The sequence below is a fragment of the Mixophyes fleayi genome, chromosome 3 (genome assembly GCF_038048845.1).
Source record: "Mixophyes fleayi isolate aMixFle1 chromosome 3, aMixFle1.hap1, whole genome shotgun sequence".
NCBI lineage: Eukaryota > Metazoa > Chordata > Amphibia > Anura > Limnodynastidae > Mixophyes > Mixophyes fleayi.
This window is the reverse complement of record NC_134404.1, coordinates 301286208-301301976: the sequence shown is the minus strand read 5'-3', so window position 1 is coordinate 301301976 and position 15769 is coordinate 301286208. Positions and strand designations below refer to the sequence as shown.

The following is a 15769-nucleotide window of genomic DNA, read 5'->3' as shown; positions in this document are numbered from 1 at the left end:
GGCAAGGAATGTGTGCCCTGGATGAGGGGGAGAACTCCATGCCACTATAGTGAACCCAAGAGAGAGGGGGACACTGCACATGGAAGAGGCCCTGGAGTGAGGGCTGCTACAAGAGGCATGGTAGCTGTAGTGTCAGATCCTGAGGCTGAGAGTACACAGAGTGACGTGTCAGAGCACAGGAGACATTATCCCCGCAGAGGAGGGATGAGCTGCAGTTGAGAGGTCTGTTGTTGAAATAGGACATGCACACTTTAACAAACCAATCATTTCAGCGACAGGGCCTACCAAACAACTTTGACTGAAATGATTGGTTTGTTTGGGCCCCCACACCAAAAAAGCTATTCATCTCTCCCTGTACAGACTAAACAGGCTCTACTGAGGCAAGATGTCGTCCTCATCCTCAACCTCTGATTCCTCTCCCCCTACAGTGTGTACTTCCTCCTCATCACACATTATCAATTCGTCCCCGCTGGACTCCACAACCACAGGTCCCTCTGTAGTATCTGGAGGGCAGTGCTGTACTTCATTGAGGAATTGATTATTCATTTTTATAAACATCATTTTTTCAACGTTGTGAGGAAGCAACCTCCTTCGCCGCTCACTGACCAGGTTCCCCGCTGCACTAAAAACTCTTTCCGAGTACACACTGGAGGGGGGACAACTCAGGTAAAATAGAGCCAGTTTGTACAGGGGCTTCCAAACTGCCTTTTTTTCCTGCCAGTAACAATATGGACTGTCTGACATGTCTACTTGGATGGTGTCAGCAAAGTAATCATCCACAATTTTTTCTATTGTGACAGCATCCAATGCAGCGAGAGTAGACATGTCTGCAATGGTTGGCAGGTCCTTCAGTCCGGACCAGATGTTATCAGCATCCCCGCCAGTGCCTCTTTTGGGAAAACTGAGCTTTTTCCTCGCAGCCATAGATGTGGAAGAAAATGAGGGTGGAGCTGTTGGCATGTCACGGTCCTCTTCAGAGGACAATCTCCTGACCAGCAGGTCTTTGCACCGCTGTAGATTTGTGTCCGCCGGAAACAGAGACACAACATACGCTTTAAACCGAGGATCGAGCACGGTGGCCAGAATGTATTCCTCTGACTTTAAAAGAGTGACCACCCTCGGATCCTGGCAAAGCGTACGAAGGGCTACATCCACAAGAGCTACATGCTTGCTGTAATCGCAATGGCTTACCAGCTCCTCCCTCACTTTCTCCAGCTGCTTCTGCAACAGCCTGATCAGGGGAATGACCTGACTCAAGCTGGCAGTGTCGGAACTGACTTCTCGTGTGGCAAGTTCAAATGGCTGCAGAACCTTGCACAACACGGAAATCAGTCTCCACTGCGCTTGACTCAGGCGCATCCCCACTCCTTTGCCTATGTCGTAGGTGGCTGTGTAGGCCTGAATGGCCTTTTGCTGCTCCTCCATCCTCTGCAGCATATAGAGGGTGGAGTTCCAGCGCGTCACAACCTCTTGTTTGAGGTGATGGCAGGGCAGGTTCAAGCTTTTTTGATGTGCCTCTAGTCTGCGGTAGGCACTGGCTGAATGCCGAAAGTGTCCAGCAATTTTGCGCGCCACCGCAAGCATCTCCTGCACACCCCTGTCACTCTTCAGGTAATGCTGCACCACCAAATTAATGGTGTGGGCAAAACATGGGACGTGCTGGAAATTGCCCATATTTAATGCCCGCACAATGTTACTGGCATTGTCTGACACCACAAATCCCCATGAGAGTCTAAGTGGGGTAAGCCACTGGGAGATAATTTCCCTCATTTTCTCTAATATGTTGGCAGCGTTGTGCCTCTTATTAAAGCCTGTAATGCACAATGTTGCCTGCCTTTGCATGAGCAGCCATTTTGTAGATGCTGCTACTGATGCAGCTGTTGCTGTTGCTGCGGAAGGGGATGCATCTACCCAGTGGGCTGTCACAGTCATATAGTCCTTCGTTTGCCCAGAACCACTTGTCCACATGTCCGTGGTTAAGTGGACAGTGGGTACAACCGCATTTTTAAGAGCACTGAGGACACTTGATCGTACTTCTCTGTACATTTTTGGTATCGCCTGCCTAGTGAAGTGGAATCTCGAGGGGATTTGGTACCGGGGACACAATACCTCCATCAACCCTCTAAATCCCACTCCACTGATGGCGGACACCGGGCGCACGTCTAACACCAACATTGCAGTTACAGCCGCAGTTATACGCTTTGCAATAGGGTGACTACTATCGTATTTGGTGGTCATGGCAAACGACTGTTGGACGGTCAATTGTTTGGTGAAAGACTTAGCGGTCTTACGACTTCCCCTCTGGGAAGATGACCGACTAACAGCAGCAACAGCAGCAGTGGCAGTAGTAGGCGTACCGCTGCAGGATTCCTCGGATGAATCCCGTATTGAGGAGGACTCAGTCTGGCTGGTGACTTGGGCTGCAGGACTGAATCTGATGGAGATTGTGGAGGAAGTTGACGAGGAGGGTGTTGCTGGTGTGTATCCAACTGGACCACGGGATTTAGGTGTCCCTGTACCGATGAGGGTCCTAGCCCCAGTTCCTGAACTAACCACTGAACTATGAAGGTTATTCAGGTGACGTATAAGGGAGGATGTTCCTAGGTGGGCAAGATCCTTACCCCTGCTTATTTGAGCTTTACATAAGCTACATATTGCCATACATTGGTTGTCTGGATTTGGATAAAAATAACTCCAGACCGAAGAGGTGCATTTTTTGGTCTTCTGACCAGGCATGACGATGGGCTTTTTCATCCCATGGACATCAGCTGTTTCCCCCCCTGGTGCCTCATTTACAATAACCACATCACCATCCTCATCATCAAGTTCCTCCACAGCGCCAGCTACATCATCAATAGCCTCCTCCCGAGCCACCTCTTCCCGTACAGTGATGGGAAGGTCAGGCTTGACAACCACCAACACCCTTGGACTCGCCTTGGGGATTTGTGATAATTTCTCTTTAGAAGGCAGAGTTGTTTGCTGTTTTGTTGCTGACAGCATAACTCTCTTCAATTTTTTGTAGGGGGGGGGAGGAGGAGGAGGGCTAAGATCCGTGGGTGAAGCTGAACCACTAGTCATGAACACGGGCCAGGGCCTAAGCCGTTCCTTGCCACTCCGTGTCGTAAATGGCATATTGGCAACTTTACGTTTCTCCTCAGATGATTTTAAGTTTCTCTTTTTGCTACTTTTTCTTAACTTGGGCTTTTTGGATTTTACATGCCCGGTACTACGAGATTGGGCATCGGGCTTGGAAGACGACGTTGATGGCATTTCATCGTCTATGTCATGACTAGTGGCAGCAGCTTCAGCATTAGGAGGAAGTGGGTCTTGATCTTTCCCTACTTTATCCTCCAAATTTTTGGTCTCCATTATATGTAGCACAAGATACTGCAGAATGTGTGAACTTGGTAATATTGCAGTACCAATGGACTTATAATGCTGGATTGGTTTTGCAAATTTGGTTATAATTATTATATATTTTTTTTTTTTTTTAATTTTTTATTTTTTTTTACTTTTTTTTTATTTTTTACAAACTTGGGAATAATGGGGAAATAACTATGCCCTTAGAAGCACAGAGCACAGGACACAGCACCACTGGACTGAACAGGACACGGCACAGGACCCAGCAGCACTACGGAACTCAGCAGGACAGAGCACAGGACACAGCACCACTGGACTGATACTGCAGAATGTGTAAACTTTGTAATATTGCAGTACCACTGGACTTTTACTGCTGAATGTGTGAACTTGGTAATATTGCAGTACCAATGGACTTATAATGCTGGATTGGTTTTGCAAATTTGGTTATAATTATTATATATTTTTTTTTTTTTTTAATTTTTTATTTTTTTTTACTTTTTTTTTATTTTTTACAAACTTGGGAATAATGGGGAAATAACTATGCCCTTAGAAGCACAGAGCACAGGACACAGCACCACTGGACTGAACAGGACACGGCACAGGACCCAGCAGCACTACGGAACTCAGCAGGACAGAGCACAGGACACAGCACCACTGGACTGATACTGCAGAATGTGTAAACTTTGTAATATTGCAGTACCACTGGACTTTTACTGCTGAATGTGTGAACTTGGTAATATTGCAGTACCAATGGGCTTATACTGCAGGATTGGTTGTGAAAATTTTGTGGTAATTAAAAAATATTAAAGTAGTTTTTGGTATTTTATAAAAAAAACTTTTTTTTATTTTTTTAAACACAGGGGAATATTGGGGAAATAACTATGCCCTTAGAAGCACAGAGCACAGGACACAGCACCACTGGACTGAACAGGACACAGCACAGGACCCAGCAGCACCACTGACCTCAGAAGGACAGAGCACAGCACACAGCACCACTGGACTGATACTGCAGAACACAGCACAGCACAGCACAGCACAGCACTAAACAGCACAGCACAGCACAGCACTAAACAGCACAGCACAGCACTAAACAGCACAGAACTAAACAGCACAGAACTAAACAGCACAGAGGACCACCTAACACACCCTCCCTCTACCCTGATCAATGCCCGAGTGAAGATGGCGGCGACTAGCGGGGAATTTATAGGATCCGAGTATCGCGAGATCCGACAACGGGATTATGAGTCAGAGCCTCAGTTTCACTTTTGAATTTGGCGCCAATACCCGGATCTGTCTCGGATCCGACTCGGATCCGCAACGTTCGGGTGGGCTCGGATTTCAGAAATCCGAGCGCGCTCATCCCTAATATAAAGCACTGTAAAATACATTAATGAAAAACAAACTGTCCATGAAAGGCAAACAGCAATGTTCACAGTACTGTATAGTAAAGTACATGCATTATTAATAATATTATGTGGTAGTGATTGTAAAAACAGTAAAGTTAAAATGCAAGTAACTTTAACTCCACTACAGCTCTGGTATCAAGAGAGGGCAAAGTCTCAAATAAAATATATCCAGGGAAAATCATTTAAAATTCAAACTTCTTTTTCCCATATAATGTAATCTTCTGATGCTCCCAAGTTATCCATAGTGGAAAGACATTCTTGTAACTCTACTTTATTTGGGACCCATGAGGAAGTATAAACTTCAGATCACATGGGTGTTCCTTTTTTTTTTAATTCTAAAAATATGGCAGTCCAACCTTGAGAAATTCATCCAAACTCTTGCCTCCATGATTAACGAAAATTTCACCACTGAACAGTCTGAAGAACTTTGAAATGTATACACACAAAGGGTTTTATATCTATAAGGTTTTTGGAGATCCTCTTTAACCCCTTGAGTGCTTAGTTGTCCTCTACATACCAGCTATAGTGCTAAGGAAATGTCCACTTGTCCTCTGCATTTAAGGGGTTACAAAAAGGTTTTCTATTGCTGCTGGAGGAAAAGATGTCTGGGACTGTAACAGATTTTCATTAACCAATCCAGGTTTGGGGTCCTTTGGGGACTGCTCCTGGGTTTGTAGTATGCTACTACTGTTCCCCAAAAGTAGCCCTGCGTTGTTACTGTTTGGATGCTGACAGTGGGCAGGAGCTCTTGCAATCTGCATCGTAACTGGTGCTAGTTCTTGGTTGCTTGCAATAAGCTCCAGCAACCAGAGTCCACTGCAGGAGGAGAAACAGGTGCACTCTCATTAAGGATTGAAAGAGTTCCTCCACCAGTTAACAGTGGATGGGTACTGTAGTGTATGGATGGGTACTGTAGTGTATACTAGCCAACAGGGAATAGGATATACACTAGTAAACAATGGACATTGCACAATAGTCAACAGAGTATCAACATTGTGCACTAGCCACCACAGATGAGTCTCTGCACTTTATACTAGTCACCAAAGAATAGGTTCTGCCTTGAACACTAGCCAATAAAAATGTTTGTATTGTACACTAATACAAGAGAATGGACCTTATACTGTATTGTATACTAGGCACAAGAATGGGTTATGTTTTCTATAATGGTCATATGGAGTTTAGTTGCATAGATGCATACTGGTCAATTTTTATGTTCTGCATAGTTGCATACTTATATGGGAGCTGCATTATCTATTCCAAAGGTTGTTCAGCAGGAGGCAGGCATTAGCCATGTGGATACTAGTTTGCCACCCCCGCAATAGCATAATTTTGCGCTGCAGGGGGCGAACCGACTCTCATGCTATCCTGCAGACTTCAATGGGAATGGCCTAGTACCCAGGGAGTCCTACCTGGAATTCGGGAGTCTCCTGGATATTCAGGGAGTGGTAAAAATATATATATATATATATATATATATATATATATAAATATATATATGTGTGCGTATATAAACACTCAGGTGTAGTGTTCCTGTATATAAATGTGTTTTTGGAATAATGGTATTGTGTTTTTTTTTTAATGTATGCAGACATCACTTTCTTGAACTTAACAACTACGGAAACTGTTCTCCTTTTCTTTAATCAGCCGTCAGTTGTGACTACTTTGAGGCACCATTTTCTTGTACAGTGATTATCTGTAGTGACACCGCGGTGTAACAGGTCCAGATCTCCAGCTGACTGTCCCTCAGTCACCGCCAGTCTCCTCATCTACAACACGACACCATACGGCGTCAGTCTCCCCTCCCCTTCCCCCGGTGCCTGTCGCGGTGCATGCCGGGCTGTGGTGCCGGTGCTCTGGGCTCTGCCAGCCCCGGAGATGCTGCTGGACCAGCGGCAGCACCGAGGCCAGTACAGCTGCTGTGTGTGACTGCAGGTACCGAGAGACACTGGGAGGGAGGGGGCGGGCACAGAGGATCCGGGTGCCGGATCACAGGCCGGACGCTGCAGGGCAGCAGGACTGGCCGGGAGAGGGGCAGGGCGGGCTGTCTCCTGGGAGATCCCGGGGCTCAGACTGAGGCCTAGACAAGTGTACGTACTGACATGACCTAGCTGGAACCGGGACACGTTGTAAACATTACTGTGCAGACATATGGAGGGGCCTGTGTTCTTATTACGTACAGATCCGTCTAAGACTCAGGGGAATAGTTTGGAGACTAAAGCTATGTACTATAGGACTGGTTTTGTGCAGATTAGTGCTATATAATGTATTTAGCGCTTTACTTACAGTATTGTGTACTATAGTGTATACAGTATTGTGTACTATAGTGTACAGCTGCTTAAATATAAGTGTGACCTAGAGTGCAGCTACAGTCCCTCATATGAAGAGCTACTGCTGACAAGCACAATATTTATATAGTGTATATGGAACATCATATACATAGAAACTGTCTAAACATATGTTTACGAAGTGCTATAATGCCACATTATTAATGTATGAGAACTCCTGTTATAACTTATAGATGCACACGTCTCTATATTGCAAACAGAAATGTTTGTATTTTGTGAATTTGCATTGGCCATTTTAGCGCTGTTGATTAGTTTAAAACTTAGTATCTGAATCTGCAGGGTGTATTGGATATTTGTTTTCCACTGATTTATCCTGAAGCATTTCTACCTGTTTTAAAACCATATTCTGTACACAGAAATGTGTATCTTAATGCAATATGGTTTTTGTGTGTAAATAGTGCAGTATAAGCATCTTTTAAAGGTCCTTTGTACCAGCGTGAACACCTGGACTTGTATCTGGGTTAACATTTTGTATGGTTTGTGTAGGAGGAAACATTGAATATGTCTTTCAATTGGTGTATGTTGTTGCTTTCATGTTATAGGAGTTTTGGGGGTGGGTAACATTAGTATGATTTTTTTTTTTTTGTGTTTTGTTATGCTATTGTACTGTATGTTTAATAGCTTCATTGTAAGAAAAAAAAAATAAGTATACATGAACGATTGAACTAAGGGTCTTTGTGATACCTCTGAAGGTAATAATAGGAGATAATAGCGAATGTGAACAGCTCAACTAGTAGGGCGAGATCTGTAAAGTCACGTGAAGACAGCTGTTATATAGAGGTAGCCAGACTCTTATTCCTGGCAATATTTTACAGACATTCAGCGCTCAGTTGCCGGACTGTCAGTATAGTGATTTCGGGAATGTCAGTGGATATATAAATAAGTGAAATATTAATATTATAGTAATGCAAATATGTACTTAATGAAATTGGGTATTGCAATCGGTGTAATATAAGGAATAAGTTGATGACACTCTATCTGACTATAGGGTTATGGGAAAACCATTGTTAAACACGTTAGATTTCTAAGTACAAAACAATGCTATAGAATGTTCAAAATATCTGTATATATCTAAGTCCACTCCCGTAATCACTATACTGACAGTCCGGGAATTGAATGCTGAATGTATTTACAGTACTGCCAATAGTATGACATAGGCAAAGCCTGTTCAGATTCAGAGAATATACATTTTTTTTATCACTGGAATGTTCATGCTTTCAGGGAAAAAATATATCCATCTAGCTGGAAAACTAAACATCAACATGGTACCACATTATGTTTAGATTTGAATTTATTTAGTTTCATGATTGGTTACCTAAACGTTACAATTATTCAGTTATCTGGTATCGGTAGTGAAAAAGTGGTTAAACATATCTTAGCATAATGCAATTGTGAGGTATCTACTAAAGTGTTTTGTCTATATGTATTTTTATATAAAACTATTGCCGACATTACTGCATTGCATTAAGTGTATTTGCATAATATGACTTTAGTGTTTATTACAAGTGTTTTATTTCTATACAAAAACAGTAATTTGTTAATAGAAATACTTGAACTATTTATATAGTGGCTTGTGAAACACAGCAATTAGATCTTGTGGAATAGAGATTATTGATCCCTTTAGAGACGTACCAGTGATGTCATAGAGAACGTGAGATGGACCGTAACCGTATCAAAATACACCAATGGGAAGCGTTCAGCATGACCACGATGCATACTCTATTACAGGCATCGCTGATCTTTATTCCTCATGGTGTGTATGTTGTGTTCAGCATGACTTTGATGTAGAACAGAGAGATATAAAGTGCTTTAAGGTTTGTGCATATACCTGAATTGCCAAAAAGTTGCAGGCCTGAATAGCTGCAGTTGCGTAATTCACTTTCTGTGCGTGCGCAGTGCGAAAACACGCAAATATATGCTACATAAACGGGAGTACATCTCACTGAAGCAGGCCCGTAGTGATAGTTAATTCCGTCTCTCCTCCATTCAGTTTTTAACAGAACTGAGGAGAGAATGAAGTTCAAATAGAGATTAATGTTCTTTATGGAGAGATGCTGGTGCAGTTTACCAGACTGGATGGAGGAAAGTAAGGCATGTTCTTCTCATCATCCATGTTTCTCCATCTGCTTTTGATAGACAACTGGGTGTAATGCACAATGTGTCTGTAGAGATGATATTTATCTGCAAATCCATTGCTCCTCAGCTTACCTGTCAAGAACTGAAACAGAATTAACTAATGCACATAGATTTAGTGCTACAATCTACTGCAGATTATTTTGTTAGAATTAGCAGTGTTTTTTTAATTGAAAAGTTCAGCATCAGAAGACCTTCAGAATATGTGATCAGCAGAGACTTGTGGTGAGCCACTGTTTGTGTAACCTCATGCTTAGGTAGGAAAGAGGAACACAGTGGCTCACCACAGGTCTCTGTAGATCACATATCCAGGAGGCGGGTTGGTAGATAAGTCATTCTGGAAGTAAATTACAATGCTTTTTTTTTTTAGTTTCAAAAATATTACATTGGCATCCCTTGTGGTTAGTCATAGAACCTATTCATTATATTACTTTGTTACAGAAATGTTAACCACTGTGATAAAACAAATGCGTTGTTGGCCAAAGATACTTAGATCAAAGTCAATAATCCAAGATGTGTTCAAGGTTCTGTGGTTTGTAGTTTAAATACAGGGTTGATTTATATGTGTGTATTCTGCCCCTTGCCCACTGGAGCTTTTACAAGAGGTTAGAATATTCTCAGCATAGTGCAGCTTAATATGGTGGCACCATATAAATGAAAATAAGCATGTAAACAGTGATGGGGATGGAGCCTATTGGTTCCAATGATACCCACTTGTCTCTGTGATTGGGATTGTTGTTTACATCCATAGGCTGTTCTGTATTGATCCCCCCCATCCCAAGTACAAGCACTGGATACTACCGCATGTCAAACACAATCAATCACCAGTGCGCCACCAGCCTTACACTTATACTGGTGACAAGAGATGTTCACCTTCTCTGAATTATACTGGAGCTTTATAAAGAATATAAATAATGTGTAGCAACCATTCATCTAGGCTAGCTGCCATTTACATATATTAAGGTCATTTTAATTTCTGGTTATTAGGGTACATATAGTTTTACAATTGTAATGTATCTAAAGGAGCAGAAAAGGGAGAGGGGAAGGCCTATATCTGTTGTACCAGTGATAGAGAGTATAAGCCCAGTATTATTCTTGAGATAAAATTATCCCTGATTGTAAATGCATCCTGGGGTACCACCCATACAATAAAGTGTATATGGTATCAAAGAAAAGAAAGACAAACTAGGTGCAATGCCTCTCTATTTGTAATCTATCGGAGATGAAACTGATAAAACGTAACTTTTATTTACTAATAAAACGAAATATAAATCAACATATTCCTCATATAAAAACAATGTGTGTGATTAAAATTCGCTGGATGCTCTCCTAGCTCTGATCTATTATGATGAATTGAATTGGCTGATGTCAGAATTGATTCAAAAATAGGTCTATAATAAGACCACCCAAACCATGTCTGGTGGGTATTAAATATGAGATTAAGGTCCCAAAATATCTGGTGGATTAAATTGGCAGATTCGTTCTTAGCAATTTGTCAACCCTAGAAATCGTGTGTTGCTAACTGCCTAGTATCAGCTCCATCTAACTTGGGACCTAATAGGAGCAGTACAGTTTGATTCTGTATCATCAATATACGCAGGCTATTTAGAAGCATCCAGCGAAACGCCGACGCGCTTTCCCTTATGTGTGCTTAGTCGTGCCCACGACTAAGCGCACACAGGCCATTTGGGGGGGAATTCAATTGGCCACGTAACTGTTAAAAGTAACACTGCCTGCGCATTATTACCGTTATCACGGTAATAGTGCGCATAATTCCCGTTATTACGGTAGTTCCAACGCCGGCTTTTTGCCGGGTCAATATTACTGTAATAACGGTAATATCTTTAGCCTGGCTGTACTTCAGGGAGGGAATTTCCCCCCTATGAATCCATTTGCATTGAATGTCATATCAGGGAGTGAGCAGGATAATATATGTATAACATTTATTATCTGGAATGCTTGAGTCTTTGATTTTTCCTGCATTAAATATTGTAAAACTAAATTTAAAAAAAATGTCCCTGTCATTTTCCAAGCTCCCTGGATTCCTCTATTCAAGCTCCTTATATTGACTAAAGGAACCAATGCTTCTGGCCATGTTTATGTAGATGATGCGGTTGCTGAAATGTAGCAACAATTTGCTCGTTTTCCTTTCTGGGTAATTAGATCATTGATAATAAATCATACACTTCTGTTATGAACTTATACCTAATAGCAGGCTTGGGGGTAGATTTACTAAACTTTCTAAAAAGGAAAAGTGGAGATGTTGCCCATAGCAACCAATCAAATTCTAGCTATCATTTTCTAGAATATACTAGATAAATGATGGCTAGACTCTGATTAGTTGCTATGGGCGACACCTCCACTTCTGCTTTTAGAAAATCTGTTCCTCGGAGTAAAAGCAAAGCAAGTATTCCCGGGTAATTTCACACTGATTAGATGGTTCTTTTAATATTAATATGGTGCACAAATGTGATTCAGGGCTTGCTCACACATTGCGATTTACCTCATGAAGTCTGCTGACTCCATAGTAATTACTGGTACCTATAAAAATGGCACTCCCCATTTCCATGTTAACACAGGTCAACAGGAACACCAAGAGCTGGGTGTGTCTATCTGACTCGTCTTCATGTTAGAACTGACACTGTCATGGATCTCTGTGGCCAACTGCATTTACATGGAGCTGCCCCACAGTATATGGCAAATATGAACTAATCAGATAGTCTATTTATGATTTTATGAACCTAGTTCCAGTAAACGTGATAGATTACTAGGTTACATCTGTCAGGACTAGGCAAATCCTAGGATTCAGTTAAACTAATGTGTCTCAAACATGGCTGCTGTCTGCTTGGGGATCATTTAATTTTATGACCAATTATTCTGCTGGCTCCTGGATTTTACATCATTTTGCTCAGCCCTGTATTCGTGCAATGTTATTATACAAGTTGTAAATTTCTTTTTTAGTAGAATCAAAATTCTTTATTGGAGTGAAAAAGGCTGTGTGCCACTTCCATTATGGTCCAAACATATGCACCACAGTGCAAATCTGGGCACATTTACACATAATAAGGAGTGCAGTAGAACAAATGCAGACTTTGGATTGCATGGCAGATGTTTGTAAATCACCTTCACTTTTCGTAGGTGAGAGGTGCGCACTGTAAGCACCACATTTCATGGTTGTATCTTGCTTCTTATATCATTTCAAATATATGTTGGGTTGATTTGTCTTTTGTTGAGTCTTGTGAGTTTTGATAGGTACAGTATTTCATGTAGCCAGTAATTCTCTGAATAGCATTCACAGAGAGACTTACTGATGAGGATTTAGTCCTAGGAGTTAGAACTCTGGTAATGCCTAATTGTTGTAGAATGGCAGTTACCATGTTCAGATTTGCTCTTCCTAGCAACTTTTACAACATTTTAGGTCTTATAATTGTGTTTGTTTTAGTTTTATACAGGATATGACCCTTTTAAATAAAAAAAGTTTAGTTTCTAGTCATAATTTTCTAGGATTGTAACCACCGTAAACAAAAATGTGTAAATGAAGTTCTGTTGTATATATTCAGACTTATCGACTATCCTAAAAAAATCTCTAGATTGATCTGTTAACTCTTTTCACACTGAGCTTGTTTTGGTGCTGCTCCTTCTGGTCATAAATACTGTGTAAGAGATGTAACCAAACATAACACCAGTACTGTTATTACAACCGAACTGCAATGGTATTGAGGCTATCCCAACAAGAAAGTTTTGTTCATGTTTTTGAAGTTTAGTATTGTAAAAATGTAGTGTAAATAATCCAGTAATAAATTATGCTTCATTCCTTGAATTTTCTTTTAAATGTATAATTGTGTTTACATAATAGGAATACAAAAGGGAAGCGCTTGTATGACTAAGGCTTGGTACACACTGGCCCGATTATCGGCTGAAAAAACTCCAATCACCCAATAAATGACCGCTTGTCGTTTTATTTGGTTGGTCATACTGTTTAATATTTTCGCTCCAATCACCTTCCAATCATGTAGTGTGTATGCACTCATGTTCATGCTCTCCATAGACTTTACAGAGTCATGGTCTTTTCAGCCAATGCCTGCAATGAACATGTCCTGATGACTAAATGTAGAGAGTGCTGTAAATGGAATAGTTTGTTCATTCTGAGACTGAAACTTTTGTTTCAGTTTCACAGAAGCTAACAAAAGTTGTAAGGACATGTGGATAGCTATAACAAGGCTTAATCAGTGTGACAGGGATGAATAAGTGACTATTGTGCTGTCATTCTCTAAACAACTAGAGCACCAAATGAATAGCACAGATCTGAAAGTATATCGTGTTAATGTGTACGCATGAACCGCCCGAGCGATTAGACTTTCAGTCGTTAGTAAAATCATTGTAGATAACACTTTGGTTGGAAAATTCTTCAGTGTGTACCCAGCCGCAGACTTCTTTTAACCAGTAACAGTGTATCTGTGTTGGTGAGATCCTCATATGATTGAGCTGACATAGATACATGGTATTTATATGATCCACACAAGCGGCCATTAATGGATTTGTCCCTGACAGCCTAAGGGTCCATTGAATGAGCAGGATTCAATCTCCAGAATGCTCAGTGTGAGCGCTGTGTGTAAAACACAGGGAAATATGGTGGGTTTGTTATGAAAAACAAATTAACCACATCTGTCATTCTGTGCGTACAAAACGGTGGTCACCCTAAAACTTCGCAATTGGTGCTTAAAAATATTTTTACTTCCACCCTGGCTCAAAACTGGTTTAACTTATCCTAAGGATTTATGTAGAAGGCTACATGATAACCAGAGCCAGCAAAGAATGGGGGTAAACAAAAAAACCTTGATAATGCATACCTGTACTGTTTAAGACCTTGTGTAAAGTACATATATGGTATGCCTATAGTCTGCAGAGCTCACTTATTAAAAAAAAATATATATATTTTTTAATTTTTAGTCTAGAAAAGTGAAAAATTAATTGTTGTGGAGCAGAAACATGGGAAAAGTAGCTTGATCATAAGGAATGGGGAACTTCTAGTTATGAAGAGGTTAATAGCATGGTGCAAATAGCACAAGTGATTGATGCAGCCAACCCAGTGTTGGCTTTTATCAGTGCAGGTGAAAGCAATTGTCAGTATTAATGGTATGATATGCTGTGAATTTCAACACATTTGTGCTATTTGCAGCGTGTATTAAATAAGCCTGTGAATGGTTTCTGTTAAGATGTAGCAGTATAGAGTAAGCAGTTGACTAGTGAGCACACCTAAGAGAGCTGATTACAATGCTCTCTTCCTGGTGAGCGTGTTTCCTGGGTAACCCCAATTAAGTTTGCTTACTTTTGCACAAGGAACTATGTAGTAAGGTAAAAAAAAAAAAGTTAATGCTAGAAGACCCCCACTCCTCTCCCTGCCCTGTAATTACCCTCTAATAAAGACATATTTAACATGTACCTCTCTTCTATACATAGTGGAGGCAGCCAGTTTGTTGACTGAAACAATATTCATTAGAACAATATGTATACATTCATAGTTAAATGGCTTCCTCCACTGTGCGTAGTTGAAAGTTCTCATTTAAATTAGACACTACATTTTGAGATTTCATGGTAAAGTATACCATCGTCTACGTACACTGGAGGTAGCCATTTTGTGGACAGAGCCACCATGCATTAGAATGTAGTCTTATCAGTTCACTCATTGAGGCCAATGACACGGGTCAGCGACCTTACAGGACGCGACTGACAAGAAATTAGAATCCCTGCTGAAGTCGATCTTCTTGGCCGCCGGTATTAGCCTCAGGCCAGCATTGTCCTCTACCTGGGTAGCTAGGGCCATGGAAGTCTGGGCAGGGCAGTTAGAGTCTGCCTTGCAGGATTCAGATTTACTGCCTCTGGCCATGCAGCTAAGGGAGGCAGCAGGCTATGTATATGAAGCGGCCCATAATTCGGCCTCCATAGCTTCGTCTATTTCAGCTACAGCTGTAGTAGCTAGAAGGGCGTTATGGTTAAGGGCTTGGAATGCGGATTCAGAGTCTAAACGATCATTAGAATCCATCCCGTATACGGGTGGGATGTTATTTGGTCCAGAATTAGACTCTTGGATTTTACAGGCTTCAGGGGGCAAGAAGACGTCCTTGCCTGTAAATACTCCAAGACCTAGGGCTAGGCCTAGGTTTAGTTCTTTCAGACAGCCTCCTTATGGGGGCGGGTCTGGCAGAGGCCAGACTACCAGTCCAGGGGCCGTGGAATCCAGGAGACAGTCCTGTAGGGGAAGGTCATCCTTTGCCCCTGTGGCGCGGAGAGCTTCTTCTGCCAAGCTGCCGGATAGACCAGCAGCATGACTACCACCCACCTCTGGTTCCAGAGGGTGGGGTGGGGGGACGGCTGCTTAAGTTTGCCCGGCAGCAGACAGGGTCCTCGGTAGACGAGTAGGTCCAGAATATCGTGATAGAATTCATGGGACCAGCTCACCTCAGGTTTTGAAAAAAAATTACCTCGCTGGCTTCTGTCAAATCAGAAAGAGCTCAGGGCTGTCGA

The 15769-nt window shown here is 41.7% G+C and overlaps 1 protein-coding gene across 1 annotated transcript in view; it reads left to right on the top strand.

The window, feature by feature from the left end:
- The first annotated feature begins 6429 nt into the window (after positions 1-6429).
- VPS54 (VPS54 subunit of GARP complex) overlaps positions 6430-15769 on the top strand; it is a 55318-nt gene continuing 45978 nt past the window's right edge. Inside the window, exon 1 of the mRNA XM_075203897.1 lies at positions 6430-6698. The gene's annotated coding sequence lies outside the window, so the exon portion shown is untranslated. The remainder of the gene's footprint in view (positions 6699-15769) is intronic.